This window comes from Lactuca sativa, chromosome 5, assembly GCF_002870075.4.
Source record: "Lactuca sativa cultivar Salinas chromosome 5, Lsat_Salinas_v11, whole genome shotgun sequence".
In the NCBI taxonomy this organism is placed as follows: domain Eukaryota; kingdom Viridiplantae; phylum Streptophyta; class Magnoliopsida; order Asterales; family Asteraceae; genus Lactuca; species Lactuca sativa.
The window spans coordinates 22,804,594-22,810,766 of NC_056627.2; positions in this window are offsets into that span (position 1 = coordinate 22,804,594).

Consider the following 6,173-nt stretch of genomic DNA (forward strand, 5'->3'; position numbering starts at 1 on the left):
GAGCTCGAGAGACTTTTCACCAAAACAACCTAAATGAGAATCGAAGGTCTCAACATTAGTAGCGCAACGGCGAAAAGTCTAACGAAAACGGACATCAGATGAAGAAGTTATGGATTTTACACGAACTTTTCGGGTCCCGGCACGTTAAAAATAAATAATTAAAAATAAAGTCAAAATTAGCCGATGAAGTCTAAGAGAGAGTTCTAGAGAATTTTTCAGCTACGCGTGCATACAAAGAACGTTGAAAACGGAGCTCGTATGTGAAAGTTACGGATTTTACAAGTTCGAGACACAAAACTTGAGGCTCTCAGGCTTGCCACGATGTGGCACAGTTTGCTGCGACCCGGCAAGTGACTGAGGGAGTCCAATCAATGGAAGAGGATAGGATTACTCCCTACGACGTGGCACACCCTTTGCCACGACGTGATAAATAGAACTCTTGGGGTGCCGGGTTTAGGTGCTCCATTCTTCCATCTCTCGTGATGAAACTCTGCGGTTAAACTCCCGAAGCCCTCCCGAAGCCCCGGTTTTCACACTCAAGTTCCGAAGTAAGGTTCTACGCTCCCGAGAATCCCGAGAAAATCGACTTTCACAAGCCGAAGTTCTGCTCGATTTTCATCTCGCTTTCTCCAATCAATCAAGTGAGTTCATACCCCCATAAACTACACTTTCAAATGTTTACCAATGCTTTTTATACACTTTTAAGGGGGGGGGGGGGGGGAATACAAGTAAACACACGGTTATTATCGTGTGAAACATAAAGTTTCACTATATACTCTTTCCTATCAAGTGAATCATATGTGATTCATAACTACTACCTGAGAACTTTTGTATGCAATATATATTCACGATAACATCTTGTATTTTGGAAATAAAACATGTTTATATATATATATATATATATATATATATATATATATATATATATATATATACACATATATATATATATATATATATATATATATATATATATATATATGTGCGAATCAAACCCTTTATTTATACTTTAAGTATATGTGATCATTTATGCCACCTCAATTGTTATACTTTACATAACTAATGAGCATTACACTAGGAATTACTATATGAACGAAACACACACTTTGAAAAACTATAATAGGTATAGTTTACGAGAAAATCATGAACATTTACATACCAGAAACACAATATCAAAGAAATACTTTCGTATACGCGAACAAATGGACATTTTCATACGTAAATCTGTTTTATACTAAGTTTTGTGAGACATTTCACGTGCTTTCGAGTATGCATTTTAATTCCTGTATCATATACCATAATCCCTTGTAGGGGGAGCGTGATACTTGTGTATAGATCTATACGGGATTTACAATCCCGCACCTAAGCTGTTAGCTACAGCTAGGCCGACAGGCCTGGGGTGACAAACGTCATAACATTTCAACGCCTGAAGAACGTTGTTACAGGCAGTCTGGGTCATTAGTATGGTCATAAAACTCACATGGAGTATTAAGAACTTATTGATTTACAGGGTTATCAAATGCCTTAGTGATTTTATACTTACACAAATCTACTACTCTAGGCATGAAAATCACGATTGCATTTCAGTTTTGGAACTTTTAAACTACCACACACTTATGAATGGATACTAGATTTCTAAAGGCAAACCTTCAAAATAGTCGAGTCTTTGAGGAAGACTACTTTTATACTAGTAGGAAATATTGGATTTTGTAGGAGTTTTTCGAACATCTACAAACAAATTTCATTTGATTTTATCCAAACATTGTCATTAAATACTTATGAACTCACCAGCTTAAATACTGACCTACTCTTTCAAAACTACTTGTATTTCTCAAGGATTCAGTAATACAGGTAAACTACTACTTTTTGAAGAAGGGACGCTACGACGTTAGTTTATTTTCATTTTGACAACATATTGTAATTGATATTTTGGAACATGTAATACCTACAAATGATGTAAATTTTTTCAATTATATATTTGTTGGTTGTGTTTTGCTTTCATTACTATGTATTCAACTGTTTCGATACTACATGAAGTCATCCGCCCTCGAACGATTTTGCCGTTCTGGTTTGGGGGTGTGACACTCGACGAGTTGTTTATACAACTCGGCGAGTCAAGTCGGGACATGAGTATCAGTTGATGATGAACTCGACGAGTTTTTCATACAACTCGGCAAGTCGGATGGGGATTCAGTCGGTTTGCATTTAGAAGGAAAACTCATCGAGTCATCGCCTAACTCGATGAGTAGAGACGGGTACGAGGTCTGATGAAAGGATAGGGATTCGGCGAGTTGACGAGTCAACTCGGCGAGTCAGGTCAACTAGAAGTTGACTTTGACTTTGACCTTGATTTGGTCAAGGGGTAAAATGGTCATTTTACCCTAAGGGTAGATGTCAGTTTCTGACTAAGTGTTTTGTGGGAATTTTAGCTGGTGGATTTCCGGCGCAGCAGTGGAAGCAGTCAGAGGATTCCCGCACAGTTCAGCAGATACAAGGTGAGTTACCTTCCAGTAGGGGTGGGTCTAAGGCCACAATGCCGGCCCACCATTGAGGAGTATTTAGAAGATAATTGTCTTTGTGATCATTTATCTTGGTCTGGTATGCGTTTGGTTATGCGTTATATTTGTATGATATGTTACATGATATGGATAGTTTCCTTGATAGTGGTCCTTAGGACCAAGGGGTAGGTCAGTACCCGGATATGTCTGAATGTGTGCTTTTACCGGTTGAAAGATACCAATGACGATTACCGGTTGAAAGATACCGATGATGATTACCGGTTGAAAGATACCGATGGTATTGTATGGTATGTGGTATGATGGGGAACTCACTAAGCTTTGTGCTTATGGTTTCAGTTTTTGGTTTTAGGTACCTTTTCATCCAAGGGGAAGGTGCTGGAGGCGTAGCATGGCATCACACACACTCACATATGATTTTCGCACGGTGTTTTTCTGGGATTGTACTCTGATATGGCATTTATTCATGGTTGTGGGTTTCAAACATGATACTTGGTTTTGAGATGACGTGTTTATATAATATTTCCTAATGAATGTTTTATGAATTAATTAATCAAAAATGAAATTTTTGGGCTTGAATTTTGGGATGTTACACTCGGTTCATCAGATCCATGAATATTGTTGGCTCGTTGGTGAGTTCAAACGGCATCACCACGAACTCATAATGACCATAATGAGTCAGGAACACAGTCTTCTCTATGTCTTCCTCCCTCACCCTGAGCTGATGGTATCATGATCTCAAATCGATCTTGGAAAACGAAGATGCACCCTGCAACTGGTCGAAAAGATTATCTATCCTCGGGAGCGGATAACGGCTCTTCATCGTTAACTTGTTCAGCTCCCTATAGTCAATGCACATCCTATGCGAACCATCCTTCTTCCTGATGAAGAGCATCGGTGCTCCCCAGGATGAGCTACTCGGTCGAATGAACTGCTTACCCAGCAGTTCCTGCAGCTAAGATGATAACTCTTGCATCTCTGGCGGTGCCAAAAGGTACGGCGCCTTGGCAATTGGGGCCGCACTTGGCACTAGATCAATCCTAAACTCAACCTGCCTCACCTGAGGCACTCCGGGTAACTCCTCCGGAAACACATCAGCAAACTCTCTAACCACAGGGACCTCTGAAACTGAGAGCGGCTCCATAACCCGCGTATCTACCACATATGCCAAATAACCGGCACAACCGTGCTGAATATACTATCGAGCCCTGGCCGCCGAACAAAACCCTGATCCCGACCTGGTGCCCTCGCCATATACTACCCGTTCTCCCCCACTTGGGGTTCGAACCACTACCCGTTTTCCCTCACAGTCGATCATGGCGCCAAAACGGCTAAGCCAATCCATTCCTACAATCACGCATACATCCCCTATGGGGATAGGAATCAAATCTATCGGGAAATACACCCCGAAAATCTCCAACTCGCATCCTCGGTAGACCGAAGAAGCAGAAATCCCGTGCTTGTTGGCGATCGAAACTTGCAATGGACACTCAAGATCATCTATCAGCACACTGAACCCTCTAGAGAAGGTCTGAGATACGAACGACCGACTCGCCCCCGAGTCAAATAAAACCAAAGCAGGCAAAGAATTTACTAAAAACGTACTTGATCATAGGCACAACCAATAAGCATAGTACAAATACAATAACTGAGATAGAGAATAGCAACATACCAGCAACCACATTTGGTGCTGCCTTAGCCTCCTCGGCCGTGAGCTGGAAGGCACGACCCTAAGCCTTCGGAGGCTCAATCTTGACTGGCCTCCCAGCTCCAATCCTCACAGTAGCTGGCACGACACCCTGCGCCGGCTTGGCGGCAAGCTGCGGACAGTGGGTCTTCACATGACCTACCTGATGACAATGGAAGCAAATCTTCATACCATCTAGAGGGGCGGACTGACAACAGTCCCTGGCATAGTGCCCCTCCGTGTCACATTTGTGGCGCCCACCTCCTGCTCGACAAACCCCTGAATGAGCCTTGCCACACTTTCCACAAGCGCGACTCTGATGACCCCCGGACCGTGTACCAGCGGTTTTAGACCTCTTAGGCGCCAACTAAGACTGTTCTGGTGCCTGACGCTTCTCCTTCAACTGCAGCTCTATCTCCAACTCACGTCGTCGTGCGGCTTCCTGAAGATCCAAAGGGGTATCGTAATGCTGTGTAGCCACAAACTATCGTATATCCGTCTTAAGCATACTCAGATAACGGGTCATCTGAGATTGCTCTGACACAAACTATGGGCAAAACATAGCCCTCTCCGTGAACATCCGGGTAATCTCCATCACTGACTCCCCATCTTGTCTCAACGTCAAAAACTCTTGAGCAAGCCGCTCCCGTTCCGTGCGCGGAATGTAGCAGGTGCGAAACATATCCCAGAACTGCTCCCAGGTAATAGCAGCCCACTGATCATCAGTATACAAACCTGTCGTCAGCCTCCACCAGTCCTTCGCCCCAAGCCTCAGCAGGTTCAGGGCACGCCTGACCTTCTGGTCAGCAGGGCATGAACACGTAAAGAAACATCCCTCCACGTCAGATAACCACCTCATAGCCCGAATAGCATCCTATGTACCATCAAATGTCGGGGGCTTCATATTGTCGAAGTCCCGGCACTGTAAAGCCCTGTCGGCTCCTCCTCCTCCAACCCCTGCAGCAGTTACAGCCGAAGTGGCTGCAGCGACAATAGTCTCTGCTGGAGCGACATACTGCTCATCAAAATACTCGACCATCGTGGTCTTAATCGACCCAAACATCTCTGGTAGCTGCGCTCGGAACACAGCAACAATCTCATCGTGCATGATCTCCCGAATCCGGGCATCCAACTCCTCAGTCCCTATCTAAACCACGGGCTCAGGTGCTACCGGCACCTCCAATCCTCCGTCTCCTGACCCTGATCCTGATTCGGATCCCAAAGCAATACGTCTCGTCACCACCATACTGCAAACACACTCAATGACTCAGACAATTCATATAATGACGGAAGACCAATTACCCTAAATCCCTAGGGTTTGTGACTTCCTTGATACGCGTATGGGTCCTATGCTTTCAGTAGTATGGGCCCCTACTACCATCGACAGCTACCCATATTTGTCTCAAGTATCACCACAACGCCCTAAACGGTATTTAACATATTATGCGCTCAACCCCCACTAACAGGGGACATCGCCTAACTAGTAACTAATCCTGCAGTTCCACACCACTCACACATCCATGAAACTTTCATCATCCCCTGCAGTGCTAGTGTACACTAGCTGTACATAGCGCTGGAACCAATAGACTTTCGAATATCCGATCCTACACTTAGTTCGAATTGGACATTCTCAGGCTATAAGATCTTGACTACCCACAACCGTGGTGCACACACTAAACATCTACAGTTATGATGTCAATCATATATACAAGAAACCCTAGGCTAATAGGTATCATACAATCAGTCCAATCTATCATGCGATTCCTGAAAATACCTAGCCTAGCACTAGCATGCTGTTCTAACATATCAGAATATCAAATAACTGTCTGGTATTTTGGGGCTTACTTACAGGCTCCGGCTGATCGTACCCTCTACATCCTCCATCCTTTATTTTGAAAACCATTTTAAAACTTATTTTCCGAAAATCTCCTTGATTTGAGACTGGATTCGCACGAGTGTTCCTCCAATTC